We start from the raw sequence: 7,500 nt of genomic DNA on the forward strand, positions 1-7,500 counted from the left end.
GCCTCCTTTCTCTCGCTCTCCCTTTTCTCTCTGGGCTTCGCTCCCTTCTCGGGCGGGGAGGGGGGCCCGCGACCCGTTTTCTCGAGACTCGGCCTCGCGCTCAAATAGTCGAACGCGCGTGGCTCGCGGGGACGGAGGCTCGGCCGGGGCTGACCCGCCCCCGAGGCCGACGCCCCCCGCCCGCCGACCGGTCGCGGGCGAGCGACCGGCCGCCGGCGAGGTTGGGCCGAGCGGGGCCGCTCGGGAGAGCGAAACCCGCCGCGGCGCGTCCCCCCACCGGGCCACACGGAAAGCAACCGGACGTGCTAGAGGAGACAGCGACCCGACGAGGCGGGCGCGGCCCGGACACCGGGGCCCCTTCGAGCCGGGGCGGCTCGCTCTGCAGCAGGCGGCGGAACGGCAAAGGAGCGCCGTGCGGTGCGCGCCCGCGCGCGCACGGGCGGCTCGGGCTCTTTTCCCCCGGCCGCGCACACCCCTCTCTCTCTCTCTCTCTCATATCGGGCTTTCGCCTTTCCTTTGCGCTTCGACACGGCGACTTTTCGCCTCCTCGCGGCTCGGCTCCAGCCGCACCGCCGCCCGGCGCTGCTCGCGGCCGGCACCCACGGGGCGCTAAACCGGGACCAAAGGCCGGCACCGGCAAACCTCGCGTGCTTTCGAAGGACACCTGTAGGCTCGCGGGGCCACGCGGCCATCACACAGCTGGGACGGTCAAGACGCCCTTCCTCGGCAGCGGGAGGGGCGACACCTCGCCTGCGACGGGGAGCGAATCGGAGAAGAGACCGCCCGGCCCGAACACCGGACCCCCGCCGTGGGCTTCCCCATGACAGAGAAGCCCCGGAAGAAAGCCCGGCCGGCCGGGGGCCCTCTCCGACGCGACCCGAAAAGCCTCATCGATCGGGGCGGACGCGGCTGCACGAGGGCAGAGGAGGCAGCGGAGCGCAGAGGCAAAGCCCCAGCAGCCGCGGAACCGCCCGGCCGAAAGCGTGCAACGCACACCACGGCCCCACGGCAGCCCACCAAGGCGCACGCCCCACCGGCCGGCGCCGCCACGGGTGCGGCTGGGCCGAGAGCGGACGGGCTTGGGGGCTCCGCGCGCGTGCGAGCGGGGACACGCGTCCCCGGACCGATCCGCTCGCGGATCGGTCCCGGCACAGGGTAGACCGGGGGGGTGCCGCCACCCGCCCGCGGACAACGGCTCTCCTGGCCGGACGACGGAAGGACGGGACCGCCGGGCCGGGGTGGGGATGGCCTTCACCCTTTTCTGCCCAGGGAACCCGTCCGAGCGTTCGAGAAAGGTGCCACCGGCTTTCGCCCGCCCCGCGGCTGGCGCGCTCTCTCTCTCTCTCTCTCTCTCTCGGCCTCTCTTTCTCTCCCCTTCGGAAAAGCCGGGGTACGGCACCGATCAACGGAAAAAAAAAAAAAAAAAAAAAGGCACATGGCGTGCGCGGCCCACAAGGACCCGTGCTAACCACGGGCGCCGGGGGCCCGGGGGGGGGCGAGGCGCGCGCCGCCTTCTCGCTGCCCCCCCCCTTCGAAACCCACCGGCATCGCTCGGCTCGGGGCTCGCTCGGCCCCCCGGCTCCACACAACCTCGGCTTTCGTGGGCCCGCACGCTTCTCGGTGCCGCGGCTTAGGGCCGCGAGAGGAAAAGGCCATCGGAGGCCGGGCGGGCGGGGCCCCCCACAGCACCCGCACACGCCCTTGAAAAAATAGCAACGGACCGCCCGGGGCAGAAGCGGGCTCGGTCGCCACGACCGAGGAAGGGCGAGGCGCCGCCGCCTCGCCCGCGACCTTCCGGGGGTTGCTCTCTGCCGGGGGCTTCGGTCCGTGCTAGGGCGGGCCGGCCACCGCGGCCGGCCCCTCTCTGCCCGCGAAAAAAACAGCCCGCCCGCAAGGCGGGTCCCCGGCTTAAGGCCGAGGAAGGGGGTGACTTCAACAGCACGCGCCGGTGGGACGGGGTGCCGCCACCCCGGCTCCACGGCTCATCGGGCGACCGCCGTCACCGAGCCCCTCCGGCCACGCGGCGAATGCCGAGGCCAGGCCGCGCGCCCCACCGCTGCCCTTCCGACACGGACACGCTGGCAAACAGGTCGGGAGCGGGGGAACCGGGCGCCGCCACCGCGGCGGGCTGGCCGGGCCTTGCTCGGGGAGGAGGCTCTCGGGCGAGGGCCGGGGAAAAAAAAAGCCCGGCCGCGTCGACCCCCGGCTGCCGGCCACTGCCACCGGACCGGCTGCCGGAAAAATGCCTGCCGGAGCGGGCCCCGGCTTAAGGCCAGGCGGAAAAGGGACGAGGCGCCGCCGCCTCACCTGCCACCGATCGTCCCAGGGGGGCCGCCCCCCCTTCAACCGGGCCGGCACGGCAGCCGACCGGAGCGGAGCAACACACACGCGGGGCTTCTCACCGCCTCGCTGCGGCCAGCGAGCGGCTTCTCGACACGGTCTTTCGGGCCGTCTCTCTCGGCTCTCGGCTCTCTCTCTGGTGGCCCTTCACACTGCCCATTCTCTTCTCTCTGGCTTCTCGGGCAGCTCTCCCCCCGAAAGAGCGCCCTGGGCAGGACGGGAACCGGGACCAAGCCACGCGGCTCACCCGGCCTAGGCGGCACTCGCTCTGCCCCGACGACCGCGCGGCGCGGCCGCCCTATCCTCCGCCTTGCGACGCAGGCACCCTGGAAACCTGCGGGGACGCGGCCCGTCACCTCGCTCCCAATATACGGAAAGATAAGTCCAAGGCCGCCGACGCCTCCAAGGAGACGAGTGGAAGTCGACCGGGAGGGTGCGCCAGCGCAGGCCGACCGCTACGTCGACATAGCCGGAGGCAGCCTGGAACAGCGACCCCTTGGTGAACTTCCGCAGGCGGCCGCGACACCAGGTCTACCCGGGCGGACGGAGACCAGGTCTACCCCGGCTCCGGGATACCAGGTCTACCCCGGCCGCCGGGTACAAGGTCTACCCCGTCTCCGGGATACCAGGTCTACCCCGGCCGCCGGGTACAAGGTCTACCCCGTCTCCTGGATACCAGGTCTACCCCGGCCGCCGGGTACAAGGTCTACCCCGGCTCCTGGATACCAGGTCTACCCCGGCCGCCGGGTACAAGGTCTACCCCGTCTCCGGGATACCAGGTCTACCCCGGCCGCCGGGTACAAGGTCTACCCCGTCTCCTGGATACCAGGTCTACCCCGGCCGCCGGGTACAAGGTCTACCCCGGCTCCTGGATACCAGGTCTACCCCGGCCGCCGGGTACAAGGTCTACCCCGTCTCCGGGATACCAGGTCTACCCCGGCCGCCGGGTACAAGGTCTACCCCGGCTCCGGGATACCAGGTCTACCCCGGCCGCCGGGTACAAGGTCTACCCCGGCTCCGGGATACCAGGTCTACCCCGGCCGCCGGGTACAAGGTCTACCCCGTCTCCGGGATACCAGGTCTACCACGGCCGCCGGGTACAAGGTCTACCCCGTCTCCTGGATACCAGGTCTACCCCGGCCGCCGGGTACAAGGTCTACCCCGTCTCCGGGATACCAGGTCTACCCCGGCCGCCGGGTACAAGGTCTACCCCGGCCGCCGGGTACAAGGTCTACCCCGGCTCCGGGATACCAGGTCTACCCCGGCCGCCGGGTACAAGGTCTACCCCGTCTCCTGGATACCAGGTCTACCCCGGCCGCCGGGTACAAGGTCTACCCCGTCTCCGGGGTACCAGGTCTACCCCGGCCGCCGGGTACAAGGTCTACCCCGTCTCCTGGATACCAGGTCTACCCCGGCCGCCGGGTACAAGGTCTACCCCGTCTCCGGGGTACCAGGTCTACCCCGGCCGCCGGGTACAAGGTCTACCCCGTCTCCGGGATACCAGGTCTACCCCGGCCGCCGGGTACAAGGTCTACCCCGTCTCCGGGATACCAGGTCTACCCCGGCCGCCGGGTACAAGGTCTACCCCGTCTCCGGGATACCAGGTCTACCCCGGCCGCCGGGTACAAGGTCTACCCCGGCTCCGGGATACCAGGTCTACCCCGGCCGCCGGGTACAAGGTCTACCCCGGCTCCGGGATACCAGGTCTACCCCGGCCGCCGGGTACAAGGTCTACCCCGGCTCCGGGATACCAGGTCTACCCCGGCCGCCGGGTACAAGGTCTACCCCGTCTCCTGGATACCAGGTCTACCCCGGCCGCCGGGTACAAGGTCTACCCCGGCTCCTGGATACCAGGTCTACCCCGGCCGCCGGGTACAAGGTCTACCCCGTCTCCGGGATACCAGGTCTACCCCGGCCGCCGGGTACAAGGTCTACCCCGTCTCCGGGATACCAGGTCTACCCCGGCCGCCGGGTACAAGGTCTACCCCGTCTCCGGGATACCAGGTCTACCCCGGCCGCCGGGTACAAGGTCTACCCCGGCTCCTGGATACCAGGTCTACCCCGGCCGCCGGGTACAAGGTCTACCCCGTCTCCTGGATACCAGGTCTACCCCGGCCGCCGGGTACAAGGTCTACCCCGGCTCCTGGATACCAGGTCTACCCCGGCCGCCGGGTACAAGGTCTACCCCGGCTCCTGGATACCAGGTCTACCCCGGCCGCCGGGTACAAGGTCTACCCCGGCTCCTGGATACCAGGTCTACCCCGGCCGCCGGGTACAAGGTCTACCCCGGCTCCGGGATACCAGGTCTACCCCGGCCGCCGGGTACAAGGTCTACCCCGTCTCCGGGATACCAGGTCTACCCCGGCCGCCGGGTACAAGGTCTACCCCGGCTCCTGGATACCAGGTCTACCCCGGCCGCCGGGTACAAGGTCTACCCCGGCTCCTGGATACCAGGTCTACCCCGGCCGCCGGGTACAAGGTCTACCCCGTCTCCGGGATACCAGGTCTACCCCGGCCGCCGGGTACAAGGTCTACCCCGTCTCCGGGATACCAGGTCTACCCCGGCCGCCGGGTACAAGGTCTACCCCGTCTCCTGGATACCAGGTCTACCCCGGCCGCCGGGTACAAGGTCTACCCCGGCTCCGGGATACCAGGTCTACCCCGGCCGCCGGGTACAAGGTCTACCCCGTCTCCGGGATACCAGGTCTACCCCGGCCGCCGGGTACAAGGTATACCCCGTCTCCTGGATACCAGGTCTACCCCGGCCGCCGGGTACAAGGTCTACCCCGGCTCCTGGATACCAGGTCTACCCCGGCCGCCGGGTACAAGGTCTACCCCGTCTCCGGGATACCAGGTCTACCCCGGCCGCCGGGTACAAGGTCTACCCCGGCTCCGGGATACCAGGTCTACCCCGGCCGCCGGGTACAAGGTCTACCCCGTCTCCTGGATACCAGGTCTACCCCGGCCGCCGGGTACAAGGTCTACCCCGGCTCCTGGATACCAGGTCTACCCCGGCCGCCGGGTACAAGGTCTACCCCGTCTCCTGGATACCAGGTCTACCCCGGCCGCCGGGTACAAGGTCTACCCCGGCTCCTGGATACCAGGTCTACCCCGGCCGCCGGGTACAAGGTCTACCCGGTCTCCGGGATACCAGGTCTACCCCGGCCGCCGGGTACAAGGTCTACCCCGTCTCCGGGATACCAGGTCTACCCCGGCCGCCGGGTACAAGGTCTACCCCGTCTCCGGGATACCAGGTCTACCCCGGCCGCCGGGTACAAGGTCTACCCCGTCTACGGGATACCAGGTCTACCCCGGCCGCCGGGTACAAGGTCTACCCCGTCTCCGGGATACCAGGTCTACCCCGGCCGCCGGGTACAAGGTCTACCCCGTCTCCTGGATACCAGGTCTACCCCGGCCGCCGGGTACAAGGTCTACCCCGGCTCCTGGATACCAGGTCTACCCCGGCCGCCGGGTACAAGGTCTACCCCGGCTCCTGGATACCAGGTCTACCCCGGCCGCCGGGTACAAGGTCTACCCCGGCTCCTGGATACCAGGTCTACCCCGGCCGCCGGGTACAAGGTCTAGCCCGGCTCCGGGATACCAGGTCTACCCCGGCCGCCGGGTACAAGGTATACCACGTCTCCTGGATACCAGGTCTACCCCGGCCGCCGGGTACAAGGTCTACCCCGGCTCCTGGATACCAGGTCTACCCCGGCCGCCGGGTACAAGGTCTACCCCGGCTCCGGGATACCAGGTCTACCCCGGCCGCCGGGTACAAGGTATACCACGTCTCCTGGATACCAGGTCTACCCCGGCCGCCGGGTACAAGGTCTACCCCGGCTCCTGGATACCAGGTCTACCCCGGCCGCCGGGTACAAGGTATACCCCGTCTCCTGGATACCAGGTCTACCCCGGCCGCCGGGTACAAGGTCTACCCCGGCTCCTGGATACCAGGTCTACCCCGGCCGCCGGGTACAAGGTCTACCCCGGCTCCTGGATACCAGGTCTACCCCGGCCGCCGGGTACAAGGTCTACCCCGGCTCCTGGATACCAGGTCTACCCCGGCCGCCGGGTACAAGGTCTACCCCGTCTCCGGGATACCAGGTCTACCCCGGCCGCCGGGTACAAGGTCTACCCCGGCTCCTGGATACCAGGTCTACCCCGGCCGCCGGGTACAAGGTTTACCCCGGCTCCGGGATACCAGGTGTAGCCCGGGGGGCCGGACAACGGGTCTACCCCGGCGCCCGGAGGAAAAGTCTATTCCGGGGCCATGGCAAGAGGTATTTCCCCATACCCGGGTAGTAGAGCGTTTCTCAATGGCCGGCTTTACCTTTTTTTGCCTGGTGGGGGTGGGGGGGGCGGGCGCGAGGGGGGGGGCTCGGTGTGGGTTTTTGTGGGGGGTGGGGGAATGTGCGTTGCGGGACTTTTGGTTCGAGTTTTCTGGGTTTGTTTTAGGAGTTACGGGGTTATCCCTTTGTTTTTTGTGGCTTGGTTCCCCTTGGTCTGGTTTGGGGTTCGGGTTTCATTTCCCGCGCTTCCCCTTTCCTCCCTTCTCGAAGAGAACGACTCTTCTGTTCCCTCGGCGCAAGAAACTGATCCGGAAAAGGAATTTTCTTGGCGAACTTTATTTCTTTCCCTCTGGTACCCAGAGCGATCCCAGACCAAGCTGACAGGCAGCCTGCGTCAGCCTGCCGTCGAAGCAGCGTCAGCAGCCCCCTCCGCCCGGGGTGCCGCGCAGCCCTACCCGGCCGAACGGAATTTCAGTGGGGCCAGCGCGCAAGGGAAGCGAGGGAGGGAGGGAGGGACGGGGGGGCGAGGGGGGGAAGGGAGGGAGAGAGAGACAGAGAGAGAGGGGCACGGTGACACACACGCCGGCTCCACACACTCGCAATCCGACGCCGCCCCCTCAGAGCCCGCCCATCGACGGTTGGGGGCGCCCCGCCTGAAGACTTTCCCCGCCTCCGCCCATCGACGGTTGGGGGCGCCCCGCCCTGCCCCATCAGACTCCCCGGCGCCGCTCGCAGACTACTTTCCCCACCCCCGTCGCCGTCCCCCGCCCGCTCTCTCCTCGGCCGGTTCGCACACCCGCAGCGGCGGGAGGGCCAGGAGCGGGCCGACACCGAGGAAGGCGGGTCCTTCGGCCAGCAGGGCCGGGGCCCG

The sequence above is a fragment of the Lonchura striata genome, chromosome 33, assembly GCF_050655825.1.
Source record: "Lonchura striata isolate lonStrDom1 chromosome 33, ASM5065582v1, whole genome shotgun sequence".
Lineage (NCBI taxonomy): Eukaryota > Metazoa > Chordata > Aves > Passeriformes > Estrildidae > Lonchura > Lonchura striata.